This window comes from Rhynchophorus ferrugineus, unplaced genomic scaffold, assembly GCF_030347505.1.
Source record: "Rhynchophorus ferrugineus isolate W39M unplaced genomic scaffold, kcgeb_rfMv2 rfM2, whole genome shotgun sequence".
NCBI classification, from domain to species: Eukaryota; Metazoa; Arthropoda; class Insecta; order Coleoptera; family Curculionidae; genus Rhynchophorus; species Rhynchophorus ferrugineus.
In genome coordinates this window covers 8,252,586-8,268,194 of record NW_027472581.1, presented here as the reverse complement: position 1 = coordinate 8,268,194, position 15,609 = coordinate 8,252,586, and the positions used below count along the sequence as shown (strand labels likewise).

At 31.8% G+C, this 15,609-nt stretch overlaps 1 protein-coding gene across 1 annotated transcript in view; it reads right to left on the bottom strand.

Annotated features, from left to right (window-relative positions):
• LOC143191326 (5-hydroxytryptamine receptor) overlaps positions 1-15,609 on the bottom strand; it is a 584,206-nt gene that overhangs the window by 389,018 nt on the left and 179,579 nt on the right. The gene's annotated exons all lie outside the window — the stretch shown is intronic.

The following is a 15,609-nucleotide window of genomic DNA, read 5'->3' as shown; positions in this document are numbered from 1 at the left end:
ATTCTGACTAATTAGAGCTTGCCTGGATAGTTCTCTACATAAAGCCTACCAACAATTTTTAAAGACTATGCCAGAAGATATCCAACCTTACCCAGCCTGGCTACTGGCGTGATAGGGATCATTTTCAGATCACATATTTCAGTCTTTTTTATAGATAATCACAAATATCCCTATTTATAAATATATTCTACAGCTTTGTCCCTAATTTCAAAACTATAATAAAGATACATTAAAAATTTGTTGCCTGTTTGACCGGTCACATAAATAAAATATTACCCCTGGATGCCAAACATGGAATTTAACGTATCACTTCTTTTCTTCCCAGAGATTTCATTTGAAAGCAAGTATATGAAGGCAGTTCAAATGTTCAGGGTACGACTCAGTAATAAGAGCTTGACCGTCACCATTGCAGATGTCTACATATTCGTCTTTCCATTTTACATCATGACATAATGCAATTCATCAAATACAATGCAATAGATTTCCCTTACTTACAATTTTATCGTCTGAATAGTCAGTAGCGTTTCAATGGAGTTCAGGATGACATTTACTATATTTTCTAAGAGCTACTCTAGGTAATTCACTATGATTATATAATGTGTAATTTCTAGCAGCTTGTCTAGGCGCGTGAGACTTTGATAACATTTTGAATCAGCTGGTTTTAATAGTGTACTTATAATACAAGCGCTTGTAAAACTCCTACTTTTTCACGCATTATTCTTCTATTCGAAATGAGAATTAAAATGAGATTTAAATATAAAAAAAAATTACGTAAACTTTTTTATTTTAATTCGTACAAATATTTTACCATTATATGGACCAGATAATTTACATCATTACTAGATTTATACTGACTAGTGCAGCAGGACATTTTGCAGCGTATCAAAGCATCATGGCGTTTTGCAATTTTGTCAATTTTTCATTCCTTTCTAAGATATTACAATTTCTTAACGAAGGATTTTTCTCAGGCAGATAAAATTCGGAAACTTTTATTGCAGTGGTGAATTATCGATGATATAACAAGGAGACTTGCAAGTTTTGTAGGTATCCATCAACTGTTTTTGCATTGACACTTTCAGTCTCTTAATTTCATTCCGATGAAAATGACAGTAAGAAGGGGAAGCATCTGCAGAATAATATCTTCAGTTCTTGTAATACGTCACTTTGTTACCCCCTCAACATGTAAGTAGATATTTCTTGTCAGCTTAGTTCATTTGATAACGTCTAAATTATTTAGTTTGAAATTGTTTATTTTCTAAAGACGCAGATTATAAAAATTTTTAAAACAAAATAATAAAAACTAACATTCGAAGCTAACAAGCTCTGCATTCAAAGCTAATATTGTATGACTGAGAGAGATAATTTACAATAAAATTAATAATTTTACAAATGAAACTATTAAAATTAAATTTATATGAACACTGGCTAAGATTTTTGACTCTATTACATTATTGCAAAATATGCTAAAGAAAATAATAGTTTATAATCATATAATACTAGTTTAACTAATATACTGGAGAAATTCTTCAACTTATTGGACACCTATTTGTTCTTAAGACTTTTTGAATAATTACATCAACTGCTAAAAAATACAAGGAATATCGACCCAGTTTGCAAATGATATTAGATCATCTTTTACGTGTTTGCAGTTGGGAATATTTGAAGAAATCCTTATCTCGAATAATGGAGTAAGAAAATGTGTCACCAAATATATATCAGTTTCGTTCACCACCTTTAATCTTTGAAATTTATTTGTAATTACCCTTATATTTGTTTATTATCATTATAAAATATATTCTCCCCGCGAAACTGTCATGGAAAAACAGTGGAGTATTCTTCCAAGGAAAAAAATGTATGAGTATACCAGCGGTCGGGAATTGTGTGGTTGAATCTCCGCGAATTTTTCATCAAAAGAAAACAAAACATATAATTTTGCTACCTATTGTTGTCTGATTTAGTATCATCGGACTTTTCTAAATTCTCCAAACTGAAGAGATCATTTGCGAAAACATTGTTTTGAGTCCTTTGATTAAGATAATTTAACTACATCGAACATTCCTTCTTTATATTTATCTAACACTCCGCAACTATTTGATATTGATAGAATGGGATAAATATTGACCTAAATACATCATAGCTTGAGCGAATTACTTTAAATAAGAACAAAATAGTTCTCTTTTATCTAGTTACACAATGAATAAAAATTATACTACATAATAGTTAATAGTAATACAATATTATATAATTCTAATGTTTTACAGTTTAAAACATTCGTCCTAAGACCGTGTCAAAGGGCATGATTCTAATTTATATCCGCAGGAGGGTGTGCAATTTAAAAATGTGCTAGAAACACGCCATCCTAAATGGAAATGAGGAAAATTATCTCCACGCAACTATGCGATGTTTACACATTAGAACAGCCACGCAGTCATAAGAGCAATAATGGAGGTGCTTAAGTATTTTATCTGGATTAATGACGATGCTTAGACGACACCGGGTGGCGGTAAGGGTGGCGAAAGGCTGTTTCATTACATCGAGCGTAATTTTCGGCAATTTGTTGTAATTTTTATTACCCCTTGACGGAACACGCTTCCATTTGTAGCATACTTTCTACCAAGATAAAACTCCTATGAAGATTGTGTAATATTTAAACTGTTTATTGCGTTACTAATTCTATTATTGTTGCATTTTGGTCTGGAAGTTGATAGACACAAACTTTAAAATTACTGGGTTTTATTCAATCAATAATGCATTTTTGTTTTAAAAATAGAAAGTATAGCTTAACTGATTATATAGTCCGTGAAATAATTCAGTGAAATCGCGTCATCTGTATTGATGACGTCAGAACGTCGCAGTGTTGCAGCGTTAACTCTGAGTTTTAGTTCATTTTGCCTTTGCCATACAACAAAATTTTAATCTAAATAAAATAACTAATTAAAAATACTGTCATCAAATATAATTCATTGTATCATTATAGTACATCCAATGAATATATTACTGAAGGAATTATTTTTATATAGTAGTGGATTTATAATCCACCTAATTAACAACTCTATATCCAAGTAAGGTATTTTACTTTCATTAGAGAGCATATATACATTTTAAGCTTGGTACCTGATACATTGGGTACAGTGCTTTCATGTAAATTCATTTTGATATCACAGTATAGATCCTTAGTTTATTCTTTTACTACCCCTATATATATATCGTGAAAAAACTGACGGGATTATCTTTAACGCTTTAGCCATATCTGTAAAACAGTTAGTATTCTTTCTCTGCTCACACATTTTAACAAAATACTCATGTATATTCTGAACAATTATCTGTGCACATAAATCTTTCACACTCATAAGATTTCCTACAGTTATCGTATATTAAATATATACTTACCTTTAGGTGTTTTGACTCTCATTACCCTGTCTTGGAAATTGTCACCATTGAATCATAAATCCATATTCAGAAATATTCATTCTACTGAATAACTAGGCTTTTAATTTCCACACCACCTAATATTTGTCCACGATTCCATCATTTGTTAATTTTTTCTTAAATGTGTCTAAAAGTAGATTACTTCATCCAAGCCGAAGGTGTTTATAATTTTTCTTTACAACACGAAAGACAATATATATGCAATGAATTATTAATGAATGTTATGACTAATAAAACCTATTCAATTATTAGTCCAACGCTTAACTTTTTTCATCAACTTTTGTTATCTTAACACTATTTTTATTATCATCTTGCCATGAGTGACCTTTGGGTGTATCGGTCCCAATCTGAAATATTTATTTGATATAGACGTGAATATATGCGAATACTAATATCCATGTGAATATATGTGAATACAAATATCCATGTGATATACTACATCTACATAAAACGAATTTACAATGTACGGCAAGCAATATTTTAAACATCTTGATGACGTAAGTTCATTGTTATTTTGAATAGGCTACATAAACTCAATTAAAATGTAAAAGCGAAACAAATAGTTATGTAGGACCCCAAATTTGAAGAACATGAATAAATATAAAGTCTACAAAAATACAGGTACACATTTTTGTACTCTATAAATTAGCTATAATGATTATTTTCAAATTTCAAGCAATATTGTGAAAAATCGGTACAATGTATATTCTTCAAAGTATTGTCCATCGATAGCCATTACTATTGCCCGTCTCTCAAGCAATTTACGGACTTCATCTCGAAAGAACAATGTATCTTTTGAGGCTATACCTGAGTCGACTCATATTTTTGGTAACTTCATGACAAATAAGGGCTGCTCTAGTTACGTTTCAGTAATTCCGTAATATACCGGTAGCTTGGGAAAGTACTCCGTGTTTAAATATCTAATAAAAATTTATAAATTTCTTCATTCAACAAGCATTCCAAAAGTAATAACATTTCATCATCACAATGGACTGATGCGAAAGTAATTTAGATTCTTCCATGTTTCTCAAAGCGAATTTATTCATAATTAGATCTGTAAATGAGTTTTAAGCTTCATTGTGAAAAATCGGTACAATGTATTATATTTAAAATGTATTGTCCATTCAATGGCCGCTAATTCTTGCCATCTTTCAGACAATTTACGGATTCCATATCGAACAAACGGTGTATCTTTTTAGGCTATCCACGAATCGATATATTCTTAAGTCTCGACTCATATGTGGAAACAAGTACAGTCAAAACAGAAATAGGAATATCTGTACTTTCCAACTCTGAGTATGTTTTCACCGGTTTTACAATATGTAGTCGAGAGTTGTCGTGCTCAAAAATAAAATTTTTCGCAAAGTACTTGGATCAAACATATAAATTGTAAATCCTTATAGATGATATCATCGAGTAATGCCTCCAAATCCTCGTTTTTAAATATTTTGTCTGTCTAGAATGTTCATTGTCTTCAGTGTCGATATCACCACTTTTAAAACGTCAAAACCAACATTCGCATATTGAAATTAAATACAGCATACAGCGATTGCGATTTAAAACAGCAACAACATCTGTGTAGATACTTTAAAATTAATTTAATAGCCCATGTAAAATATATCACTAGATTTCAAAATATAAAACAATTAAATACACATCATATATTCTATCATATATTCTTTCACATCATATATTCTATAACCGATTTAAGTTAGAACTCCTGAAGTCCTCATCCTTCTTGTACAGGTAGGAATAATACTAGTTATCAGAGCAAAGCATATAAAACTCGTTCTATTGATATCTGCAGCACACAACCAACACCAACTTAAAATTGGTGCTACGCACAGTAGTTCCTTAAGGAAATCTAGGCGTCTGTCAGTCATATTCTTCCCAGTGAGGGCTTTTCTACAGTTTGTCAAACTAAAGTTAGATGTAATTAAGACCAAATAGATTGACATTGTCTGAGAAAGAGTACACAGAAGTTGTTGGAAAATAGAAGAAAAACTCGAAGTGTTTATAAGTTGTTTATTTGCGTAATTCTGAGTCCTGGGTGACGGTATAGGTAGGTCGGTGAAGATATTTAAGTCACTAGATAGATATAACTATCTAGGATGTCCTAAAAATAAAATGTTCCATCATTTTCAATAAGCCTATTTAAATTTTCTGGTGATTTATCAATAATGAGTCATTACAACTATATAGGCATTAGTTGATATTGATAAAAACACTTTACAGTAATATGCTCAGGATATACTCATTTTGCATTTTATATTTATTTCTAAATATAAAGTGGTGGGATAGGATGAGCAGTTAAAAAGGGATGTTTAAAACAACATCTGGAACAATTTGGAAATATTAGCTATATTGGTTTATAGATTTTGATTTATCGTTATGCGATTTATCTGATTTAGAGATCATATTAATTTCCGCAATCTTAACTTTACAAGTCAGATGACCGTTTTTGCCAGATGTTCAAGTTTTAGACCACTCATTAAACATTTTCTATATTGAAACATTTTTGATAGTGACGATTTTTAGAGGAAGATATTTGCTAAGAACTTGTAAATAATTACATATTTTGGCTATATCAGGAGCTGCAGAAACACTGTTTGCTTAAATTTTGCAATCTTAACAAGTTAACTCTAAAAATCAGACGACCCTTTTGCAAGAGATTTTGACTATTTATTAAATCATGTCTTGGAACATATACAAACTCCCCTGGCCTGACACATAAATGCCGCTACTAGAATTAAATTCATATGCTTTTTACTTAGCCCTGATCCTCAGAAGATGCGTGTATAAATTTGACAGCTGTCGGATCATTAGTTTGTGAATTAAAACATTTTGAGTGAAGCAACTTTTGTTATTGTGAAAAAAATGTATTTCGAATTTCGCGTGTTAATAAAATATTGCTTTTTGAAGTGAAGAAATACAGTTGAAGTAAAAATTTAGCTTGATTCCGAGTTTCCGGGAATTGCCACAGAAAAATCAACCATCAAGGTTTGGTATGCTAAGTTTAGACGTGGTGAAATGAGCACCGAAGACGGTGAACGCAGTGGACGCCCAAAAGAGGTTGTTATCGACGAAAACATTTAAAAATTCACAAAATAATTCGAATGGCCTTAAATTGCTATTTAGTTGAATATAATTGAATGACCTGCTATTTAGCAGAGACTCTACAGATATCAACTGAACATGTACATCATATCATTCACGACAAGACGGAAGCTCTGTGCAAAGTGATTGCCGCGCGAGCTCTCTTTTGACCAAAAACCACGACGAGTTGATGATTCAGAGCCGTATTGAAGATGATCAAGCGTAATTTACCCAAGTTTTTGCGTCGATATGTGACAATGGATGAAACATGGACTGCACACGATGAACCCGCTCCAAAGCGTGGGAAAACGCGGCAGTCGGAGGCAAGGTTATCGGGTCTGTATTTTGGCATGCGCATGGAATAATTTTCATTGACTACCTTGAAAAAGGAAGGACCATTAACAGCGACTACTACATAGCGTTATTGGACCGTTTGAAGAACAAAATCGCCGAATAACGGCCGCATTTGAAGAAAAAGAAAGCACCGTGGCACAAGTCAGTGAAAACGATGGCAAAAATCCATAAATTGGGCTTCGAATTGCTTCCTCTTCCACAGTATTGTCCAGATCTGCCCACCAGCGACTATTTCCTGCTCTCAGATATCAAAAGAATGCTCATTGGAAAAAAATGTTCGTCGAATGAAAAAGTGATCGCCGAAACTAAGGCATATTTTGAAGCAAAGGACCAATCGTACTACAAGAATTGTATCAAAAAGTTCGAGGGTCACTATAATCAAAAAATTGCCAAAAAAATGTGTTTTCTATGGTAGGCCAGAGACTTTTCAACTGACCTGTTACATTTAGATTATGTAAGATATTGCATTAGTTAGTAAGATTAATATGGAAAGCATTTGTTAAGAACCCTTAATGAATTCTGAAACATCTTGCTATTTTCTATTGTCTATTTTAAATTTTTTTTTATGGGATTGTATTAAGATAAGCGGAATATATATCTCCCTAACTATATATTAGCTCAAATTATTTCAACAACTTCACAAATCATTTAAATATAAACAGTTAGTTATTTATATTGTTTATTATGAATGAATAACAGTCAGAGAACCTATTACTCATTTACCTAAAATAGTTTCGAATTAATTTCGGAAACCGTTGGGTTTAAGCGTATAAATATGTTACTTAAACCGAACTAATATACCAACAAACATTATAATATAACACGTTATCTTCGACTACCTGCGCCAACAATAAATACGACCCTTTTATTGTATTGTTAATGAAATTACGCTCGAGGGAAATCGTAAAATTTAACAATAAATAACCGAAACTGGAATTCGTACCGGGGACGGGAGCGACGGCAGCTTCGGTACGCCGCGTTTCGAAAAAGGTTTCCCTTAATAATAATCAGTTAAAAACAATAGTCCCGTAGCGATAGTTCGTCGGTAATTTGAAGTTGACCCAAACAAAGATTTAATGGCGACATTTTCGCCGAATTCCGACACAGAAACTTTACACCTAGTAATTTGGTCTGTTTTCTGGCGGCACGTGACAATATTTGGCCCGGTTGGCCGTTGGATTCGGAAAGAGGAGGACGGAGATAGCGGATCGGCTTTTAATACCAATCTTTAGCGGTTATACTACCCCTTTAATATTTCAGCAAACTATTTCATTAAAATAATAGATCGGGTTGGTAGGAATTGTTTCCATTTAATTACTTCTGCAAATTTGACATTATGTTTCCATTATGGTTTTATTGAAATCTTGGATATCTTGCGAGATTAGGTCGATTTGGAAACTTTACTGAAAATCACTTTATATCTTATACATTTTTTCGCTAACATTTGTTTCAAATAGAGAGTTATAGAAGAGAATATATTGGTAACCAATAGATGGATATAAAATCGCCTATTTATAGCAATATATGTTTTATCCTCTTACCAGTTTTCTATAAAGTAAAGGTATAGTCTATTCAAAGTTTATTTAGTAATGCGTCGTGGATATTTGTGACGTCGAAACATTACAATGTTGCCACATCCACTCTGAGTTTTAATTCAGTTTGGCTTTGATATTCAAGAAAATTTTAATATAAGTAAAATAATTGAACAAAAATTTTAGCAAATATAATTTATTTTAACATTATAGTACATCTAATACAAATATTATCGAAGGACGATGAAGGAAACTACAATTAAGAACAGAGGTTTAATAGTTTGTAGGTTAGATTTGTTTGTTTACATTGAACTCTTTTCCACACCATACATGAGGTAGAGCTTGTAGGCGCATTTTTTTTTGTAGTGTTATCCCCCTGGAGGCCTAACCCATCTAATTAACAATTGTATATCTGCGAAACGTATTTTACTTTCATTCAAGAGCATATTTACTTTTTACGTTTAGTTCTTGTTCCTTCGATGATGTGTTTACTTGGGAAGTTATCTTGGTATCACTGTATTTTTATTTCTTCTGCTACTACCTGTGTACACCATCCTTGATAAAATTAATCACTGAATTCTATCTAATGCTTTTATCATATCTGCAAAATAGTTAGTATTCATTCTCTCCTCAAACGTTCTAACCTAATGCTTATGTTTAATTTTGAATAATTACAATCATATCTGTGCACACAAATCTTTCACGCCCTACAATACCATTTTCTATACTTATATTCAATTTAATTATGTGCATACTTTAGTTGTTTCCACTTCCATCACTCTGTCTCAGGAATTTCCAGCATTGGACAGCATTATCACGTGTCCTAAAAGTTTCCTTCAGCCACTTTCACTTTACGACTCATTGTCCAATTCAATCACTAAACTGTTAATTTCTAATCTGTCTAAAACATGTTCACGATTCCACCATTTATCAATTACTTCTTGAGTTCGTCCAAACCGAAGGTGTTATGGTTGACTTCGACATATCCAAACAGTTTTTGATGGAATGTCCTTCTCAACCAGTAGTACATCTGCAATTAACTATTAATAAATATAATGACCAACAAAAACCAATTGAGAGCTACTGTAACTTTTACCCTTTTCCATCAAGTATTTTCTTTACACTTTTTTGTTACTGTCTTGCCAAGAGTGTCACAATAAACCATTTTGAAATATTCAAGTTTCTTATATTATTTTAAGTCTTTAATTGAATTCTTTTTAAGGGAATGTCTGGAAGTTTCATTAAACCTCTCCGAGAGTTATCTTTACATCATTTAAACCTTACGACCAGTAAGAGTGTATGAAAGTATGTCTTGGATCCCTCAAAACACTGCATGTCCCTAATTATTTTATGTACATTTTCAAGAGACAATTTTCTCTAAAATAATTTTGTTAAATTATGTTTATATATAACATAGTTTGTGTACTTACCGTTATTATATATTTCGTATATTTGGTCTCGAATAGAGCCAATATCAAGATGGTCAAGATTCTTTAACTACTTTGTATGTAGAAGGGTTTTCTTGGGTGATTTTAACGCATTATTCTTCATTTTGTAAGCGATGTTATTCACACTACCCACAGTATTATTTAGCACTTAAGCAACCCGCTAAAAAACCTTTTCAACAAAATTGTAGGGACTTATATTATTTAATATTATCAATAATTACCTCTCTAACGGAATTTACCGGCAAAAGGGGGCTTCCGTTATCTCGTTCCTTTTCGAAATAACCTGTTAAAGCCGCAATCAATTTGTGACTCTGAATATCTATTGTTTTCGGCATTTTCAAACAAACTTATATGATATATTACGGAGCTACTTAAAATTTATATTTATGTTTGTCGGTATATTACCTATAATAATTATAATATTTTGAATAATTTAGCGTACACCTGAGAACAGGATGGCGACCAGCTGACAGACGTACGCAATATTCTTGAAAGCATTAGTGATAAGAGGTTTCAACTCTTACCTATAAATTATTGTGACTGTATAATTAATTGTAGTTTTTAGATATATTATAATATTAAAATAAATTATATTTTCTAACATTTATTTAGATTAGATTTCATTGTATGTCAAAGCCAAACTGATTTAAAACTCAGAGTGGATGCGGCAACATTGTAATGTTTCGACGTCAGAAATATCCACGACGCATTACTAAAATAACTTTGAAGAGACTATGTGTGCTTTATTTATTTTACTATTATTTTACTATCCTCTTCAATGTTTTACATGATTTTGACAGAGTGTGATATAAAGACCTATTACAAAATAATATCGCGTATACTTAAATCTTTTTTGGTTATACCTTAACTTTTGTTTTAAGTAATTTAAATGGTTGTAAAATCACATATAACTAATACTATACTATAAAAATATCTTTTTTAGTTCCCCTAGTGTTCTTTTCTAAAATAACAGGGCAAGCACTGCTGTCTTTCTCAATGTTGTACATGCTTTTGAAAGAATATAGCATGAAACTTAGATATCCTTCGAGTTTAGGTTACCTCGAAATATTTGCTAAAGCCCGCTGAAAATTGAATAATTTTTTTAATAAATTTGATTTAAATATAAAGCTGTAGCAAAACAGATATCAATTTCCCCAATAATTGGCTGTAAAATCACATATTTATAGTAATTTTTTAATACTCCTAGCGTTCTTCTATAAAAGTGTATGCTCTGCTGTCTTTCTCAATGTTGTACATGCTTTTGAAAGAATACAGCATGAAACTTAGATATCCTTCGGGTTTAGGTTACCTCGAAATATTTGCTAAAGCCCTCCGAAAATTAATAATTTTTTTAATAAATTTGATTTAAATATAAACCTGTAGCAGAACAGATATCAGTTTTTCCAATAATTGGCTGTACAATCACATAACTGTAGTAAATTTTTTAGTACTCCTAGCGTTCCTCTATAAAAGTGTATGCTCTGATGCCTTTCTCAATGTTGTACATACTTTTGACAGAATATAGCATTAAGCTTAGATATCCTTCTGGTTTAGGTTAGCTCGAAATATAAAGTCCGCTCAAAAGTGAATGAAATTTTAATAAACAATAAATTTAATATTTTAGCAATAATTGGCTATAAAATCACTTATTTATATATATTTTTAATTCTCCTAGCATTCCTCTAGAAAATAAATGGGTTTGATCCGCTGTCATTCACTATGCTCTAGATGCTTTTGGCAGTATAAACATAAATTCCTACTATATAAAATTAAGGCACATATCCACAAGCCCGGTTCGATCAACCTCCTTAAAATCTTATTGGATTAACTGATACTTATTAAAAATGAAGGGAGCCCTGAAGCTCTGATATAAAATAGATAAGGACAGAGAAGCGTGTTGTGTGCATTCTTCCATCTTCTACCCACAACATTACATAGCATAGTTACCACCTTTGTTAATGATGCGGCATTATGGCCAGTAGTTTTCATTCTACTGATCAGGATATTACCATCAGAGCTAAAAATGCATTTCTAAACATAGCACTAACCGAATATTATAAATAATAAATACATTATTTTGTGCATCAAAAGTTGAAATGATTATTCTAAAATATATTAATAATTAGAAAATAGCTTCATATAATTTTAGGTGCATTTTTTGGTGTGTATTTAGTTTCCGCCTAAAATATAAGACAAACATTAACTATATACAGTGGTGATATTGAAAGGGGAATAAACAAGCAAAGGATGATGCAACTGTATTTAAAAAAATATGTAAAAATTTACTGTTTGTGAAATTATATTTTAGGCGAGAAATATGGATAAAATATAAAGCCTGTATGCCTTTTCTAAAGAGAAACATCAATTTCAAAATTGATTTATTCATATGTTCTCTTTTTTAATATACAAACAAAAAATAAAGAGAGATCATGTACAATTTTATTTAATACCCTGAAGTTGTTACAGTTCTGAAAATAAAATTACTTATGATACTTATTTTAATGTTCAGTAGTGTGCTAATTTAAAGTTATAAATAATTTGTTGATTATTGAAACTTAATAAAAATTATTATTAGATAAATACCAATACAAAAGTATTTAGAATAATGAAGACCTTGAGAAGTAATATAGATGCACCCAGATAACACATAAACTAAAACTTTTGGATCCCAAGAGAACCGGAACAGGATATGGGGACTTCACTCCCGTGGAAACACGGCAAAACTGTCGAATAACACCGAACTAGGACTCTACAGAACCACAATGTGTTACCTTGTATAGTCTTGCAAATAAAAAAGCTAAATATTAGAACTATTAAAAACTAATACTGATTTTTAATATAATTGTTTTTATTAGAGACTAAATAAGGATAATAAAATAAGGACCATGCATCTTCCTGGATCAGTAATGACAAATAGTATATTAATACATTTTAGAAAATATATCCTCTTCTTAACATTCATCACTCATTCTTCTAATATTCACATTTAGCATCTTGGATAATCCAAATTTTGCAATTTGTCTAAATGAACTAATTATTTCAACCATGGATATCAATATTTTCTCATGTATTGATTGTTAGAAGTTTTTGTCCTTGTTCAAACTGGATACCGTTGAGATTTATAATCGCAGGGTGCTGGTCTGTAAGTTATTTTTTCACACTAATAGTTATTGCTTATTGTTATATTTATATAATTTGACGTCACAAAGAAAATATTGTAGTTGTTATATCTAAATAACAGTATTAATAGAAGAGGTGAGCACGAAGTTTGAAATAAACTTCTGAAACCTCGACAATACCTATCACATCTTTAATGAAATTTGCTCTTATATTACATCTAATTTACTTACTGTTTGTTGTTGACAAATTCATTTTCACCGAACGGCTAAGAAGCGATCTTTTATTATTTTATACAAAATAATATTAGGAATATGCTTTTGCTAATAATAAGTTTTGCGGTTCAAACAAATACTGAAACCTCTATGGACCATATGAATTCAATGATGCGCGAACTATATCGTCATGACAAAACTAATTAGAAGAATGAAGACCTTAGGAATAATGTAGATGCACCCACATAATACATATAAAGCAAATCTTTCGAATTCCAACCATCATAAAGAAAATTAAGAGATTCATAACAGTACATCTGGAAAGACTCCACTCCCATGGAGACACCGCAAAACTCTCGAATACCACCAAACTAGGACTCAACAGAACCACGACTTGTTACCTTGTAGAGTTTTGTAAATAAATAAACTAAATGTTAATACTACTTAACACTAATACTGATTTTTAATATAATTGTTTTCATTAGAGACTAAATAAGGACCAGGTATCTTCCTAGATAACCAACTAATTTGGAGTCACTATAATAACAAAGTGTAAGTACGGCAAGGATTGGTAATAGTATATTAATACATATTAGAATATATGTTCTGTTTTTAACATTCATCATTCATTATTTTAATCTTCCCATTTAACATCTTACATAATCCAAATTTTGCAATTTGTCTAAATGAACTAATTATTTCAACCATCGATATCAATATTTTCTCATGTATTGATTGTTAGAAGTAATTATTGTTGTCCTTCTTCAAACCGGATACCGTTGAGAATTATAATGGCAAGATGCTGGTCTGTTATTAATAACTTATTTTATTGCATAAATAGTTATTGGTTATTGCTATATTTATATAATTTGACGCCACAAAGAAAATATTGTTGTTGTTCTATCTAAATAACAGTATAAATAGAGGAAGCGAACACGAAGTTTGAAATAAACTTCTGAAACCTCCACAACACCTATCACATCTTTAATGAAATTTGCTTATGTACTACAACTAATTTACTTACTGTTTGTTGTTGACAAATTCATTTTCGCCAGACGGCTAAGACGCGATCCTTTATTATTTTATACAAAATATATTAGGCATATGGTTTCGCTATTATGAAATTAATTTTGCGCTAACTACAGCTGTACGAATAATTTAATTTAGTAAAACAAAATATTAACCACTAAATTTTACAGTTGCGGAGTTATGCTTGAAAGTTATTTCGACAATTTGCTTTGTATTAGTACCGAGAGTAAGCTGGAAATGTAATTTTATTTCGGATAATTAATCTCTTAGTTGATAGAGATTAATTATTAATAGTTATTTGTTTTGGATTTGTGAGATAGGTATATCACTTTCTCTGTTACAGTTACCAAACAATAATCTCCGATTATTGGGGATTAAATTTGTCTAATTAAACAACAATATATACAACTGTTAAACAATCTAATTTAACATGTTTGAAGATTCACGCTCACAATTGCATTTCGAACAGTTACTAAGTTTGTTTTTTTATCATATTGTTTTTACTACCTTCATACCTTTCTCCAGCAGTTTGCCTTTGATATCAATTTGAACAGTATATTTACCCCAATTTCCCTGGTTTACCCTGAGTTTCGACTGGGAGTGTCGTAGATGGTTTACTACTCGAGCTTTGTGGATTGGTGGGGGCTTTATCAAGGTGTTCTAAGGCGCCTATGAAGAACCTTACACTGAGCATGTTCGTGAAACTCTTCACAAATGGGATGCCTGATTCCAGGCGAGTGTTGACGTTCCTCATAAACCATGGGGCCTTGAGTAACGCGTTGAATTTATTGGAAGGGAACACTTAGAGTTGTTCAAGTTGTCTCTTAGAGACATACATGTACCACTTCTGTGCTCCGTAAAGACAAACTGGATGTACTAGCATTTTATAGATTCTAGTCGATTTGTCGGAGTCGCTTTCTGGGGTATTGGGAGTTGGCTTTTTCTGCAGAGTGGAGTGGAAATAGTAGACTGTACACGCCATTGCCTTTGCAAATATAGTGCTCTATTTGAGCTGATCATTGGAATCTGCTGTCGAATTGGAGACCGAGGTATGATATTTTCTGTAGCCAGGGGAATGGGACTTTATCGATATGGAGGCGATAGGCACGGAACTCCTTCTTGCGGTGGAACAGAATAGCCTGATTTTTACTCAGGTTTATCTGCAGCCGCCAGAATTTGTATCACGTATGTGGAGTTGGAAATGAGCCATGTCAAGGTTGAACAGGTCCTAGTGGAGCACTTTGCGGGACTCCTGCGGAAATCTGTTTTCGAGAGGATACTGCGTCACCGAGCCTTACTTGAAAGGACCTACCGTCCAAGTATGAATCTATCAGGAAGATTAGGTTTTTCGGTAGACCAAGCTGTTTTGCTTTAAATATTAGACCATGG